The sequence below is a fragment of the Echiichthys vipera genome (genome assembly GCF_963691815.1).
Source record: "Echiichthys vipera genome assembly, chromosome: 21".
Classification (NCBI taxonomy): Eukaryota; Metazoa; Chordata; class Actinopteri; order Perciformes; family Trachinidae; genus Echiichthys; species Echiichthys vipera.
This window is the reverse complement of record NC_139846.1, coordinates 14,180,528-14,197,587: the sequence shown is the minus strand read 5'-3', so window position 1 is coordinate 14,197,587 and position 17,060 is coordinate 14,180,528. Positions and strand designations below refer to the sequence as shown.

At 39.7% G+C, this 17,060-nt stretch overlaps 1 protein-coding gene across 5 annotated transcripts in view; it reads left to right on the top strand.

Annotated features, from left to right (window-relative positions):
• Positions 1–11,384: 11,384 nt before the first annotated feature.
• The window catches only part of eya1 (EYA transcriptional coactivator and phosphatase 1), a gene marked incomplete at its 5' end in the record, with an annotated part of 39,449 nt that continues 33,773 nt past the window's right edge, over positions 11,385–17,060 (top strand). For all 5 annotated transcript variants that reach the window (XM_083936627.1, XM_083936626.1, XM_083936624.1 and 2 more), the window contains one exon: positions 11,385–11,636. The remainder of the gene's footprint in view (positions 11,637–17,060) is intronic.

The following is a 17,060-nucleotide window of genomic DNA, read 5'->3' as shown; positions in this document are numbered from 1 at the left end:
TTGGGATTTGTCCTGCAATAGGCTCTGGAATGCTTTCAACACATTGATGAGATGACAAGTTATCATTGATCTGTCCTTACTTAGTGGGATCCATTAAATAATGTATGGGCTCCTGTGCATTACCAGTGCACTCTCCTTTCCTCGACCCATTAGAGGAGTAGGGCATAGGGCCCCCGTGGCTCCAGGCCCTCAGAGGTCCTTCGGCTTTCATTTAATTAAATTATCCTATAATGAAAACTCCCATAATGAGATTAATTTTAATTATTTATCAGCGCCCGATTTGAGGGAGAGGCTGCATTAACAATGCATGAAAGGGCTAAACATTTTTCAATTCATCACCTTTTCCCTCTTGTTAATGTTGCAATTTATTAAGTGCTCTGCAGCTGCTGAGGTGATGGTGGTGGAGATATGGATGACCAAGTCCAGAGGTCAGTAAGGGCTGCTGAAGAGCTTGACTGTCATTTGATAATGTGCATTCATTTTGCTAAAATAGCATCACCAGGAAATGTGTGGTGTTACAGTATGCATTCCCTGGTGTGTTTACATACCTCCATTCATGCTTTAGTTTCGTAGAAAACTTTGTGAAAAAAGAGCATGTCACAGTTTTGGCATTCCTCACATATACAATAATGTTCTCTTCAGTTTCTTAAAGCTTGATGGCTGTTCTGCCTGTTATTCTCTGCTGAAGTTTGTATACCTCCATCAGGTCGGCATGTCGATTCCCCTTGTGTGAGCACATTAGAAGACTTTGGTGGCTGGCCAACAGAATAGGGGAAGATTGTCGACTGTCACACAGTATGAAACTGTAATTAGCTGGCATGGAAGTGTGCTTATTTGAGTTCCAGGGCAAGAGAGAGAGAGCAGTACAGTTGAGATCTGTAAGCTGATACATTGTTGAAAACAATTACCTTTTGTGATTCAAATTAGCATATTTCACATCTTCCAAACTTTTGTATCAACTGACAGAAACATATAGGCAAGCAGAGAAGTGGCCTAGGGCAGGAGGCAAGAATGTCATTGGGATGGTGAGCCAAGTGCATTTATCAGGCCTTCATCAATAGTTGATTAATAATTCAGGCAGAGTCTGGGGCTTCTTTAGGGCAGGGTTTCAGCTAGCTTGTAATTTTGTAAATTGCATAGTCATCATGCAATGGATTGGCCAGGTTGCTCTAAGAGTCACAGCTGTGAATGTACGTTGGCGCAATGGGATTTTAGTGACAGGTACAGGAAGAGTTTAATCCAGATGTGGAGGTGGAGTTGTTGGGTATCCACAACAAATGCAGTAGGAAAACAAAGGACTTCCAGTGAGGCCTGGAGAGAAACAAGTTGGAAGCAATTTGCTTGCCAAAAAACAATGTTAGAGCTTCTGATGTGCACAAATAATTTAAAGCATATACAGAGCAAGAGCTAAACATTAATGGCTGTTATGTAACATGCAGAGAGGCAACATGTTTCAAGCCCAGTACTTTAGACACAATTCTAGTCAAAGAGAGCCATTGCTCTCCACTTTAGCTTGGCTACAGAATAACAATATTACCTAATTCAAAATGAAAATCAATATTCAGATACTGGCTTTTGTTAAACCACCAGACCCATCCTTTGACAGATGTCAACCAGATACTTCCCCTGGCTAACAAAAAACAAACAGCCATTTATTTCCATTGTGAGTTGTTCAAGGTGCTTTGGTCCAGGTGCAGCGTTGGCAGACTGGTCATTGGCCAATGAATGAGCAAACCCCTCAATTACCCCGAGCCAGTTCTCTGATAACTCCCATTCAACAAATGGGCCCTCTAATTGCCCTGACCAGTATAACCTGTTCTGCATCCAAAAGTGCACTATTCTTCCACATTGTTTCCAAGGCAACTGGAAGTTTTTGTGACCTATAAAAAGTTGCTACTCCTGTAACTGATCCGAGGCTAGGCGCTTGTTTGTTTCCTTGGTAGGCTGCTGAGCTATTTATAGATCTATCTAGCTGGTACAAGTAGGCACAGAAAGCATTACCAACAATTTTATTCATTCATTTAGAGGACAGAAATCCTGTTGTGCTTTTGATTCCTAAGTTGACTTGGAAGTTGACTGGATGTTTTGAGAACCAAAAACACCTGGAGCTTCAGCAGTTGAGTCACAAAGTCAAGAGACAGAGGGCTTCACACTCGCCTCCCTTGTTTTCCCACTGTCTTCTGTTCCCCCCATGCAAAAGCAGATCCTAGTAACAAAACGTAATGTTTATTTTTGAGTCAGAGTCAATGCCCTGGATGACCGGAATTTCTTTGTTGTGGTTACGTTTGTGTTTTTAGCAAAGACGTGTGGAGCTGCTGGTATTGATGATTCATGTGTTCATCATCAGAGGTCCTTGGCAGTTCATCACGTCGCCCCTCACAGTGTGCGACTTTAGAAAAAGGTTAATAAGGGAACCCTCTGTATAAAAGTGATAATTTATCTCTGATTCACAGGGTTGAAAAGGCCTATTAATTATCAACAGTGTCAGATACAGAGTTCAAGAAGAGAACTCCCTGAAGGCATTTGGAAGCTGCATCAAACTTAACTCTAAATTCCAAATCTGTCTCTAACTTTTATCACCGTCTTTATACACTTCACATATATTGTTATACTGTATCATTACCTCTGTTTCCTCTGTTCCACGGTTGCTTTTAAATATATATGTTGCTGCATTTTTTTCATATTGTTCCAAAAGTATTTTCAATGTTGCTTTATTAAAACAAAAATGTAAAACATTCTTTCTTATTGTAGACAGTAAGGAGCTTTCGAGTCTACAGAGAAGATTGAAAGAGGCTAGACAATAGATGGAATGAGATGGACTTTTAAAAGAGGTGAGATATCAATAGGAATCCATTTAGTTTATGGACTAGATACATTAACTTAACTAACAATCAATCACTCCTGTCTTTAAAGCTTTTTAATGCACGTAAATCTGACCTGTCAATACATTCCCAGCGTCACTCTCACTCTTAACACCATTTTTGTGGTTCTTAACCTACCTTTGTCCGTTTGTTACTTCCCCCTTGAAAAGCGCCTTTTACTGTACAGTCATGTACAGTACCTCATGAGCACTTTCCAGTAATGCTGCTGTGCAACAAACCCAATTCTATGATAGAAGTAGATAAAAGGTTTACAGTAAAATCTTATTTATGAAAAGGACACAAACAACAAAATTGTTGGTTTGTCTCAAATTTAGTTTGTTATTTTTAAGAATCTCTTTTTTTACTGTAGAAAAATACAAATACATTTGAATTGAAATGATAACGAACACCATGCATTAGTAGGATACTATTAAAAAAACTGCTATGTTATCTATAACAATGTCTTACACTGAAGCTGATTTATTATACCTAATATTATTATAATACCAACATGTGGGTTACCGCTGTATAAAACTATAATATAGGAATATATGAGACTGTTCTCCCTCAATCACTTGTAGGCTGTTTCAGCTAGATGATATCCAACATATTTTCACACAAGTACAAAGGGAGAGTGTGCTGTAAAAAGTGCATTGCAAATTCCATTTCCTCATAGAGGAAGTCACCTTTTAGCAGGGCCACTGCTGTTCCAAACACATCAAGAGGAAACAAACATGGAAAGCTGGCATATCATTTAGTCCAGTCAGTTCTACTGATGTCTTTCACAATGATATGTTTGTCTAAATGAACTGCATTAGGAAGCGGATAATTCTGAGGTCTCAAGAAAGTGGAATAGCATAACAGTTAGAATGGATTGGAGAACTGATGTTTACTTTCAATGAATTACTGTTGTATTTGTTATTTCCTCCTGGTTTATAACCCACTCACTGTTAGCCGTCTCCTTACTTGGATGATGCAGTCTTTGTTTTTTTTTCATTTGTAAAGTAACTTGGACAGCTCTTCCTGTTCATTGGATATTGATAGTGTAGCAGTAGTGCTCTAGTAAAAACAGTAAATGAAAGGCTGTCTCCGTTACTCATGATGACTGCAGCAACAAGTACCAGACACATGCACAGAAGTCACCAAGAGGTACTTTGGGGTAAGGTATTAGCATATACGTCGGCACTCCCCTCGCATAGTCATAAACTGCGATTAACTCATTGGTTATTTTGGAACTTTGTCATGCTTCAAGTCCCTCTGACATGGTTGAAGGCATCCATTGGTTCAGCAAGCCACTAATAGTTCACACTGTCCTCAAGGCTGTGAAAAATTGTACAGCTCAGCATGTTTCCTGCTGTTCTATAAAATGAGTAACATTTGGTGCCGAGATAATCTGAGCTTCGGTGCACATTCAGAAGGAGGCTGGGTAGACAGATAGGCCCAGCTGTTAAGTCTGTCCAGGAGTTTAAACTTACTGTAAACTGGTGTCCAATGGGAATGCCCATTAATCACCGCAAATACCCCTGCTGTGTTTGCTTGCACTTGCTTCTTAGAGAACAAATGTGAATGTAGGTTAAATATAAGTTATTTTCCGGTCTGTATCTCTGTTTAGTTTATTTAGGGATAGATAACCGATTGATAATACCCCAGGCTTAAATAGCCTTGTCCAAGCTCTTGCATCGTCCTTTGGATACACACGGTACCAGAAATTGAATGTGGAAGCATATTCTGTCATTGAGACAAACCACTGGCTTGCACAGGACTGCCTCTTTTGTAACTGTATTTAGTCACTAAGCAGAATGGCACAGACCCAATCTAAGTGGCTTTCATCTCGCCAATTCAAACAGACGTTTGACCCCAGACATTTGCCTAATGTGTTTTTGTTATGTGGACTCCTGGCTTCACAAATGTCACAGTGGCTGAGAGACTCAGGGGGGTTGAGGGGGGTTGGGTGGGGGAGGTACAGCAATAGAGAGTCAGCCTTAGGGGGTGGGGTTGCAGGGCAGAAGTTAAGTCTATAACCTCTGCATTTTGTGCTCTTAACCCATTGGGAGTTTTTGGTACAGTGAACATAAGTACTCTACGATGACCAGCCACTCCTTCCTCATGGGCCAGACCCACTACAAACCCCGGCCCCCAGCCCTCTGCTGACCTGGGCCCAACTGGGCAGGCAGCTGTAGAGGAGACGGGGAGTGCCACATTTCTGGCCGCCCGGGTTGTGCAAGTCAGAAGCGGTCCTAGACAGTTGGGGCAGACCTGACAAATGCTGCCATTAGAGGGGTGCTGAAAATTTATTACCAAACATATTGGTATTTTAGGATGCAGCTGACTTAGATTTACTGGCGTTGCTGACAAGACTCTGTCCAGAATACCAGATTACTACCAGAAGTCACAGCTGTTCTCATTTACTGTTTGTACGTATAACCACGGAAAGTAATGTGCTGTATTTAGTACAGTAGAAATTACGCCCGGCTATCTCTTAATTCTGCGTAGGGAGATAAGTTGGGGTGGTAGTTGTATCCCAAAACACAGGACTCACCCTGGCGACTGGTGTTTGTGTACAGGCGGTGTTTGTGTCCCGGAAGTACTAAGCAAAACCATGACATTTTATTTCTAATCCTAACCAAATGGTTTTGATGCCTAAACCTGACTGTCACCATTTGTTGCCTAGACCTAACCGTTCTGGTCCACTTCCGGTCACTACTTCACAATCTTGAATAGAATGTCATATTTCGTAACATATCATACCATTTGTTAGGGACTACCTTGAGTCATGCCATCCCCTTACTGCCCTCTCACCACTTCTTTATTCATAACAATCACTGATACTTGCTCAACTGCATTCCTCAGCAGTTGTATTTACAATTACATTAAGCTTTAAGTCTGCAGCTAGAAAATTATGGAATAGAGGCAAAAGATGGCTTGTTTCAATTTACAGGAATCAACTGCAACTGATTTTTGAATCTAATCTTTCTCTGTTTGCAAATTGTAGGGCAGCTCTGAGAAGAGAGAGAAAAAAAATACAGTATGTTCTATCCAGTGGACCTATATTTATGTTTCCATTTTTTTGGTTTGCATTGTATGTATTTTGTCTTTTTTCCAGACTGCACAGATTTTAAGGATAATTTCAAAGTGTTGGATGAGGTGAACCAACACTGAATTCAGTGCATTTAAGGCATATGAGAGCATATACCCACCATGTGTTTATGCAGAATATGTGAGCCATGCAGTATGAAAGCTTTGTTGTTTTGTTAAGAATTGGTCCATCCAACATTCAGTTTGATTACACACTACTGAGGCCTGACAAAAGCAGCTTAACATAAGAAGAATGAACAGCGGGAAAGAAAAACGTCCCTCCCTTCTAAATGAAGCACATCGCAAAATGTGTATTTGATAGTATTTGATGACAGATATTTAGTCTAAAGTGATTGCCTTGTGGATATTTTTAATCACAAAGGCATGCCAAATGAGTTTGTACAAAGGCCATGTGGTGTTTGTCAGAAAAATGTTGCTTTATTGATAATCATCTCTGATGTCAATCTAGTAAAACCACACACTGATGCTGATTTAAAAAAAAAAGAATAAAAAGAAAAGGATACCTCTTTACCTCTTATACCTTTTTGCTACACATTTGTATCCACTGAGAATCATAAAAAACTGCAAACCTTGTGGACAAGTATTCATATATTTATATTATTTATAGGTGTTAAAACCTATATAAAATTAAGGATATTCTGCAACTGTATTTACGAACATTTTGATGTATAGTTTAGGAGAAATGTATTTGTTCCAGAATGACTGGAATGTCAGCAATAGCCTAGAATTTGATGTTGTCCTTCACATAGGTATAGGAATTGTGTTTTGGTTGAAGTCTTAATGACCTTTCATCTTTAAAATTATGTCTTCCCCCACGGAAATGTGTATTACGCCTTTCCTAAATCATCTTTTGAACATTAAAATCACCTTCTATGGAAGACATAAATCTTAAAATATATCGATCAAACCATATTTGGGCAATCTCGGAACCCATCTCACGATAATTTAGCCTCTGGCTAATATTTCAGGTTTCTGGTGTAGCCAGTGGATATCCAAGCCGAGACTTCCATTTCCAAGCAGTTTTCATTGTTTACGGACTGATTAGCAACTTGAGACGCAAGAATTGAGCTGGAGTTGAGAGACGGCGTATATGAATGAAGATAAATATAACAAAAAAACAATGAAAAGCTAAATACTCAACGGACAATAGCCAATGGGTTCTATGATTGCGTGACGGCCAATGCATTAATTTACCTGCATGCAACCAAAGCATGCTCAAACATGATTGGTAAAGACTATTTGGATTACAAACGGAAACTAGACCCCTTGGCTACCTAAATCTTGTCTTGTTACCTACAGTTACTACTGTTTATAGAGATTGATATTCGGGTGACTTATTAAGCTGCATTTACTCTTATTATTCTCTATATCTTTTAACAGGCTATATATTTTACACATAATGCCCGCGGTGATACTTCCAGCCATAGTGATGTCTCATTCCGAGTAATAGGTCTCTAAAGTGTGCTTGTTTGGCTTTTTTTGGGGCCATTGGAGAGCAATAAAGTGTCTGTCTGAGGATTTTCGGGGTCCTCATAGACTTTCTCCAGGTGTGCCTCACTAGTCATAAAGAACAACTTGTCTCTTAGGGTATGTGCTTGGATAAATGTGTCCACTGAGTGTTCTTTAATCAAATACTACTTAGCATGCGCTGGGACTTTTACCACAAAAAATATATAAAATTAAGACATTACTTTTGTATACTCTGAAAGTTCTGCCCTGCTAATGGTATTTCCTTTAACATAAAAATGTGTATTTCACTTATTTTAAAACATGAGATTCTTTTTTGTTTGTTTGTTTTGAACCAAGATGTATACAACAATAAGGTCACTATGTTAATTTAAATTTGTGACGTCCACTGAGGTTAACCATTTTCTTTGTTCCTTGCTTCTTACAGAGGAAAGCTTCAATGTATTTTCATGTTGAGGTATGCTGTGTTTACTTTTATCACTGCTCCTCGGTGAGGCCGGCCAACCTGCTGTTTGTTTATAAGGAATTCGGGCTTCACTCGAAACTTTCATTCACCACTTGAAAGCACTTCACTTGCTACTAATTTACCTTGAGGGACTTCAAAATTACCTGTCTGCACTGTTAAAATCTTTTTTGTGGTGGCAAGTTGTCATCATCAAAGTTTTTCTTTCGAGTTTAATGAAAGCCTAGTAGATAGATGGGGTAATGTTATATTGTTTATACTTGAATACTGTATGCAGAAAGACATCTTAAACTCAAGGTTACATGTTTTTGTGGGCTTCGAAATTATGTTGGTTGCTTTTTGTTTTTGCTTTGATTGCTTTAGCTGTTATTGTTGCTATGCAAGTTACTTTTAAGTCAGTGTTACAGCGTTCACATGAAAACACAAGCAGTGGGAACAGAGGAATAGTATTGAAAATTATCTTGAATTTCCCTTGGTCATCAGTGCTGTAATGCTTTACCAAGGATATGTCACTCTGTGCAGCACGGTTATTTTCAACAGGAAACTATGCACATTGAATAACTCAGGAATATCCAGTACCTAGCACTTACAGAGGTCTTTGACAAATTGCCATCCAGCAAACTTAATGTCCCACTTGTGTCAGGGGCAAGGCTGGGTGGGGGGTGGGAGGTTTGTGTAGTTAAGGGTTTTTTGTATTTTCTCCTTAGTCAATAGGTGAATACTTCACCTAGTAATGCCTGTGTAAATATATAAAAACTGTTATTTTATCCAAAGTTGTCCCAAGTTCAGATTTCCCTTCTTGGGGGAAGGTTCGGAGTGTAATGCTCTACTGAGACTTATGTCAAAAAAGGAACTTGATCCCCCCCAATGTGTGACATTATATAAACATGGTAGTAGCTCTACCCAAACAAATTTGCAGCATATGCATATAAAAATATTGCAACTGTGTCACCAGGGTGTTAGCATTTTGTTTCATCTGAACCATTTGATCCCTTGTCACACCGGTCCTGCACCTTTCACACTGTTTATGTATTCTTTGTCAAGATAAGCAAACTCACTTTACCAAGCTGTCCCCATTTGCAGAACAACAGAAGAAAAACGTGCAGCAGTTTAGGATCCAAAACTTTCCTAGCACTAGGATTCCAGTTAGATGTACATTAACTCTCCATTCCTTATCTCAAAAACAGAATCCGTCAGTTGGAAGTGAGTCTATTTTCATGTGTGTGAGAAGCTGAGTGGATAACCTGTTGGCAATGGAGGACAGTGCAGATCTCTCTTCACTCTAAATTGCAGACAGGCATCCCTGCAACCCCACATGAGGACCATTGAGTCCCATCAAGATAATCCTTAATAAAGAACGGCTTCGCATTCAATCTTAGCTCACTTCTCAAATTTCTTACTTGATATAGTTTTTGGCAAGTGACGTTTTAGCGCTGCTGTCAGTCGAACAGTATCAGTGCATCTTTTGTTAAGCTTCCACTTGGCAGACATAGAAGATTCTATTAGGCTAAGTTTTTATAGTTGCAAAAACGATTATGTCTAATGAGGTTTTCTTATGTTGAATATATCTCAGTGCCTCTAAAACGGCAATATTTTATATAATATTATGTGAATATTTTAATCAGAAGGTAAACCAAAAGAAACGTGCTAATGCATTAAACTCAACATCGTGGCAATTTAAATGAAATGTAACTTTCATTTTACGTGATATTGTTTACATTTAACACTATGGAACATGAATACAGTAGTCACCAAACATGACCAGTAAAATTGCTAGGTTGATTGGAGCCTTGATTCAAAACATGCCATGCGGCACTGCATGCAGTAGAGTACGAGGAAAATCTGAGTTTAGTTGAGACATAAACAACTCTGGATAATTATACTGTGCAATTTGAAAATAACTCACTTGCAAAATTACATCTCAAACTAATTTTGTACAGCTGCTTATTGAAATATAGAGCGACAGAGTAAATGCAGTAACTCAATTGGCTTGTGTACCCCTCCGCTATTAGAAATAGTTACTTGAGAGTCCCCAAGCATCTATTAGTCAATTGAGTTACCAAGAACCTGTTCAATGTGCAATATATGTGCAATATATTTCATGCTTCAATATTGAAATGTGAGCCTATGGATTTACCTGTGGGCAGTCGGCAGAAGGAGGTAGCATTTGCATCTCGTGCACGGCCACATCATTACTGCAGTGTATTTAAATCAGGAGCAGTGCAGCTTGAATCTATTTCTGTCAGCTCCTTGGCGATTTCTGCTACAGAGGTTGGTTGGTGTTGACCTGCTTTCAGTACGGGTTGTGAACTCTACAGATGATCATGTAGAAAGTGACTATTTTATTATTTCTATAATAAAAAAACAAACAAACATACCATATTATACATTTTGAGAAAGAATTGCATGTGCTCTTTCGATGATATACATCACCATTTCTCATGTCTTATCATCACCCACTACCTAAGATACAAGCAGTGCATACATAGACCAACCGCTAACACAGTACGCTATTCTTCTAACCGTGGGTGTTCTTCTTCTGTCACCACCTCTTTACCATGGTAAATGTATGATTTCCTCTTTCTTGGTAATCATTTTTCAGTATTACAGTCGGCATTTCACCCACAGTTTTATTATGTGGAAATTAAACAAATTCTAAATGGTCCATTGACCCCTTAACCATTCATCACACAGAACTGATATTCTTTAAAAAAAAATAGCATGACATATTGAGGCAAAAACTGTTAGAGCCTCATCACCAGCTTGAATAAATCACCAGTTTGAGCTCATCAGTAGCAGCGTGGCCTTGTGAAGCCGCCTCGCACAGTTGAAATAATAACCTGGAGCAGACAGAAGGCAGTCATTACCTTGCACACAGACGCGGTGTGTATGTGTTGACAGAGGACTTCCACTAGACATAGCCGAGCAGCTCGGCTGCTGTTAAACCTCTGGCTTCCCATCACCTAAGCTAATGACCTAAGCCCTTGTTTACCCTCTGATGTCCCTCTATGACAAAGAGAAATCCAGCAGCGACCTAAGACTCAAGAAAGAGCAAAAAAAAATGTGGTTTGTGGTGAAAAAAGAGCATAACAAAAATAAGAGTGAAAGGGGGGAAGAGAAAAAAAAAAGTGTGGGCCCTTGGGGTGTGTGAGCGGAGCCTGGTGTTCCAGTGGACAGGCAGGCCAGTTCATTGTCTTAGTCTCCACTGATACAATCTGGAGAGGGCTCTATTGCTTAAAGCTGTGAGTGAATGACATATGGGGAGCTGGTGTGAGGCACAACTCCCCCGTGCCTCCTCCAGACCCAAAGTCTTCCTGTGAGAGTGCACCAAGCAACTTTTCTGCTTTTTCAAACGGCAGCAGCCTCCCTCTCCCTCCCTCATTCACTGCCTTTCTCCCTCCCTCCCTCTACCTCGGCTCTCTCACTCTCTCTCTTTTTTTCCCTCTTCCTCAGACACTCGCTAGTCACTGCCTGAAGCAGTAATCGGACAACTCTCTTTCTCACTATAGGACCGGGTCTCCTGAGATACCGCGCGGGGCTCCATGGGTTCCAACACCTAAAATGAAAAAGAAAAAAGTAGTCTTGTAGTTTACATTTATTGTGCTACATATTCTACAAACACCAGAAGAACTCTCTTAGAAAGTTTGCTGTCCATTCTGCTGGACTGAACGATCTCTCTGGAGAAGATTTTTTTTTTTTAAAGAAGATATAAGAAGGGATAAACACACACGGATTCAACCATAATTGTAGTGAGTATGACTTTAATTTGTATGTAATGTTAGCTTAAAACCTGACTCGTCATACCTTATCTAATTTTTGAGTACTTCAGTGTGTGTGTGTGTGTGTGTGTGTGTATGTGTGTGTGTGTAATCATCTCCTTTATTTGGTACGTCAGCATCAGCATTTAATTTAAGCAATAATTCTCAGTAAAACCATTCATTCAACTGAGGAGAAGGAGTGAGCATTTAATTTCTGCGTTTATCTTGTCATTCATTTTTATGGTTTAAAAAAAGCACCTACTACACCTTTTTTTATTATTGTAGGGAGTGAAATGCTGGAGAGTTATTCAAAACCTTCTATTAATAACAATAATATCAACCAGAGTGGAAGACTTTAATTTTCACAGGTCATCTGCAATTCATTGATGATGATAGATAAATAGCTAAAGAAGAAATGCTCTTGATGAATGCTTAGTTTTCATTTAAGTTAAAGTCAAAACAACGCAAGTAAATAAAAACATAGTATATGTTATTTAAGTAACAATTTATAGTATTTACAGTGTATTTGATAATAACTAAAATATCTTACTATACGTCCTGTTTTTATAATACATACTGTATGAGTGCAGTAGGTTTAAAAATGTAATATTTTTTTTGCTGTCATTATAAATTACTTTGGTATAAAAATGTCCCCTAAAATTGACTTCTTAAAAAATATGACCCGACATTTTTCTCCACATGTAATTCAAAATATATTTAAATTGAAAAACACGTCTATTTTCTCATCATGAGAGACTGATATCTTTGTTGCAGTGTATCCAAATTTCCCTTTGACATATGGGATCTTCTTTTGCTTGGCCCAGTTTAAATTTTCGATCAGCCTAGGAAAACATGCTGGTCCCTGCAGGAGTCTCTTTTTGACTGGCAGAACAAACAAAACCAACAAGTTGAAGCAGTTGACATCTAATGCCATCTGCTGAGGCCAGGAATGCAGCGAGGGGACCTGAGAGGCTCTCAGCGTCTGACCGGGACAACAGGCCTCGGCTCCCGGCTGCGCTGCATCTCCGCTCGCCAGTATTTCGCGTGTAGTAAAGATGACTCACTCGCTGTAATCACTAGCCTCTCTAATTGAAGGATGTTCTGGTTTAATGTTCTGTGTATGATCACAGGCTTACATCACAAGTCAGGGAATTATGTGTGTGTGTGTGAAGGACATTTAATCTCTCAAATTGTGCATTTCCCCCCCTTTTTTATCCTCTAATTCTTGTCATTTTCAAAACCCTGCCCTTTTTCTTGTTGAGAAAGGTGTGTGTTTGTAGATGAAAGAAAGGAAATGGAGAGGTTAGAATAGGCTAGAGAGCCAGACTGCTTGCAGAGTGGCCTTCGCTCCGTGCAGACAAACATGACAGTGTGTGTGATCGCCTGCTGCAGCCATTCACTCACACAATAACCTTATTTATCCAATTAACAGATAATGAGCAGGCTGATTTGGGGGTGTTTACACTGTGTATTTGCTTTACACAGGGAGAGATCAGGGTCTCTCTGCCTGGCTGCGGAGCTCCATGCATGCGTAGCAGCAGTGTGCACAAGCAGGAGTGGTCGGCGGTGACGGTGGCATTGTTTGCACAAGGCCTGATGCCTTCCTTCCGTATAGATGTGTCTAGCCGGGACTGAGCCCTTGTCCTCTTCTCTCAGAGAGGAGATTGAAAATGGTGAAAGACACAGAAGCCTAATTGATCCAGCCTCACTGATAGAGCTAATAGTGGGGAAGAGGGACGGGGGGAGAGAGCGCGAGAGAAGGAAGAAGAAAATAGGGGAACCTCCTATTAAGTAGCCCATTGTGTGTGATTAGTGGGCAGGGGTTGTTTACTAAATAGTGTTGAGTGTTATTTTGTTAACCCGCCACTGTTTAGATGTGGAATATGTTGCTGAAAGAACAGGAAATTAACCTTAAAGATTTCTGTTGATTGCCATAACAGGTCCTCTATCACTAATACCCTCTTGTGTGTTTGTTTGTAAAGGGCAATATGTTTACGTTGTGCAAGATAATAAGTAAGCTGCTGAGCTGAAAGTCTAACACAGACATTGTATTGAAAGGGGTTAAACTGCAAAGGTGCTGATAGTTAAATGCGCCTCTGTACAGATCATATATTTGTTTCCTCTTTAAAACTGCCACTTTATTACCCTCTGCAGTTTTGATATGAACTTAGCAATTTTAGAATTTTCTCCGCTTCCTAATTCACACAAATAATAATTTCATACACATAATAGATTACTTCTTCAGATTTAAGAGAATAATAGTAACAAGCCACAAGCATAAAAGTGATATAATTATTAAGATTTGTCACTGGACTTTCTTTCATCTTTGTGTTGTAAAGCCTCTCTTGCTCTGCGGTGGTCACGGTGGTAGGCAGGTTGTGATAAAATGTGCACCTTAAATCTTGTTTGATGGCCTCTCACAGGCAAACTGGCCTTCTGGAAATAATTTTGAAGGTTGAAGAGCACAGTATTAACAGATTTAACGTAGCTATTGGGTGAATTGCTGGAGCACGATGTCAGATTGAAGCAAATGAGAGAGACAAATTGCACATCAACACACAGCACATCTGCTAAAAATTTGTAATTTTAATTACAGACAAGTACAAAATTTAAAACTATGTGTGAAACACCATATGTTTTTATAATTTGTCGCCATAAGTCTCATTCCTGTACCAATTACAGACCACAACTGTTCATCTGCATAAATAAATGTACATAGAAAATAAAAATATAATTATTTTATCTAAAAATAATTTGGTTTAAGCATATATTTTAGGAATTTACAGTTTAAATACATTAAGCAATTTATTAAGCAATACATAAGTAAACTAATTTTCTTTTGTCTCTAAGAAAACAAGTTTTTGAAAAAGTGCCCTTACCGTATAAAAAAAATACACCTCCATACGCTGAAATTTCTATCCATTTTGTTAAAAACATGCAATGGCTATTTTTTCTAAAACACTTTACTTTTAAGGATGAAAAATGCACCAAGCTATTTAATGTTGCGTTTGCTGGCAGCCGTCATTTTTTCAGCCACGCACAGAGACACAAGTGAAGTGTAGCATTTTGTAAACTGTGCCTAATTCCACTCACATCTGTGTCCAATTGTTGTCTGCATCTACATTCTTTGAGAGTGGATTTATTTTTCCTGGGCCACCATGTGGATTCAGCTGACCAGCTTAAGTGGGGATTAGTTGTTTTAAAGTAAGATTTTGATTAAAGCATTGTTTTTTAAAAGTTGTAACTCACAACACATGGCTTACACAGATCGTAAAATCCAAAGGTCTACGCACTATAAAATTAATATCTAGTAAGGATGACACAGAGTGTGGAGAACATAAATAAAACAAGCATATCCACCGTCTTCTTTTTCAGTGATTATTTGTATTTGCAACAGTAAACATTAATATGTGAAAGTACTTTCAAACAAATCTGTGATCGAGGTGAAACGCCTCTTTGCTGAATAGTAACGGAATATGTAGCAACGGTGAGGAAACGATTTGTGCCGGGTCAGACAGCCTGCATGCTGAGATGATCTATGCTAAAAGCTTGGCTGTGGCTCTATTTACCTTTGGAGACGCAGGTCCTGAAATAAGTAACGCGAAACAAAAGGGAACAACTGTGAGTGAAGCGTGTTGTGGCACTTCTCCTTTTTTCCTCTTGATGACACTTCCAGCACTTCATCTAGCTTGGCTTTGTTCTTGTTAGCTTCAAAGACCTGGCAGTTCAGGTTGAACTAAGAAGCACATCAGAGATGCTGAATGCAGAGCTTTTTTTTAACAATAAATATTTAGTGGCGAAGAAGAAAGGCATGTGCTTTTAAATCCCTGCCCCCTTCCCTTCTCCTCTCCCATCTTCCCCCTCTGTCTCTTCACCTGGCTGATTTCACCTGCTGGTAATGGCTGACACACCAGCATGGTAATGGCTTCATTGGCCAGCACTGCTAAACAGAGAAACCAGCCACCACACACACACACCATACCACATCTCTCCACCACAACACACTCTCTCCACAACTTCCCCCTACTCTTTGATCGCTGTTAATGTGCTGTGGCAAAATGTGTTTCTCTTTCGTCTTTATGGCTTTTACCTCTGTGGACTTTCTATTCCATTGATATTTTTGTGTTTTTTTTACATCCCCTCTGCAATTTTTAGTATTGGAGAAATGCCAAGAAGTGGAACTGCTGATTTCCGTAGCTTCTAAAGTGAGAATGAAATATAATTGTTATTTTTGCTGGAGATGGCTGTACTATTAGTAGTGGGAGAGTAGGCAAATTGTAAAGCTGGAAGGGTATTCATGAAGGCTTTGCCTTGGTGTGAAGAGCAAAGCCTGTTGAAAAAAAAAAAACCTAAGACCATGCAGCTCAGGTTACCCTGGCTCATGTTAACAGTCAGCCATTAAGAAATCATGCTAGGATTTTTGTAAAAAATACTTTATATGTATTTGTCCTGACCAATTGAATACCTTTGACCTTTTTTGGACCTTGTATTCCCATGGTGGGCTGGAGTCAGGTCTAATATAGTGTTATAGCCGTGCAAGTATATGGCTCTGCTTGATGTTTTGAGAGAGACGAGCAGAGCGGGAGTGGACAGCAAAATGTAACTGTCAGCTAAAGGAGAGTAATAGAGGCATTCGTAGCGTCATAGGAAACATATGTGGCTCCATATGCTCTCCGTGTTCTTGTTTCCAGTCTCCTTCATTGTCTGAGATGCACCACTGATCTGGGGGCCTCTAAAGTGCCCTGTGTGTGTGTGTGTGTGTGTGTGTGTGTGTGTGTGTGTGTGTGTGTGTGTGTGTGTGTGTGTGTGTGTGTGTGTGTGTGTGTGTGTGTGTGTGTGTGTGTGTGTGTGTGTGTGTGTGTGTGTGTGTGTGTGTGTGTGTGTGTGTGTGTGTGTGTGTGTGTGTGTGTGTGTGTGTGTGTGTGTGTGTGTGTGTGTGTGTGTGTGTGTGTGTGTGTGTGTGTGTGTGTGTGTGTGTGTGTGTGTGTGTGTGTGTGTGTGTGTGTGTGTGTGTGTGTGTGTATTCGCACCACTGATCTGGGGGCCTCTGAAGTGCCCTGTACATAAATGTGTGTGTACGCATACAGGCATGAGTTATGTGTCTCTGTATGCTAAAGAAAAAGACATGTAAAAAAAAGACATAAGCTTGAGTTTTTGTGTTGCTGGAAAGAAAAGATTTATATAATGTCTTTGTGAGTATATATTGTCCTGTCTTTCTGAATAGGCTGTGAAGTTATGAAGTTGTGTGTTTCTGTGCTGTGCCATGGCCCCAGGCTGGGGCAGGCCCGCGGGAAGCAGCCCTGACGGTCATTAGGACCTGTCAGTGTGCCGGGAGGGGGAGTGCTGATAAATTTCAGATAGTGTCAAATGCAGATGAAAGATCTGCTGAAGATGCTAGGGGTGTCACGCTTGACT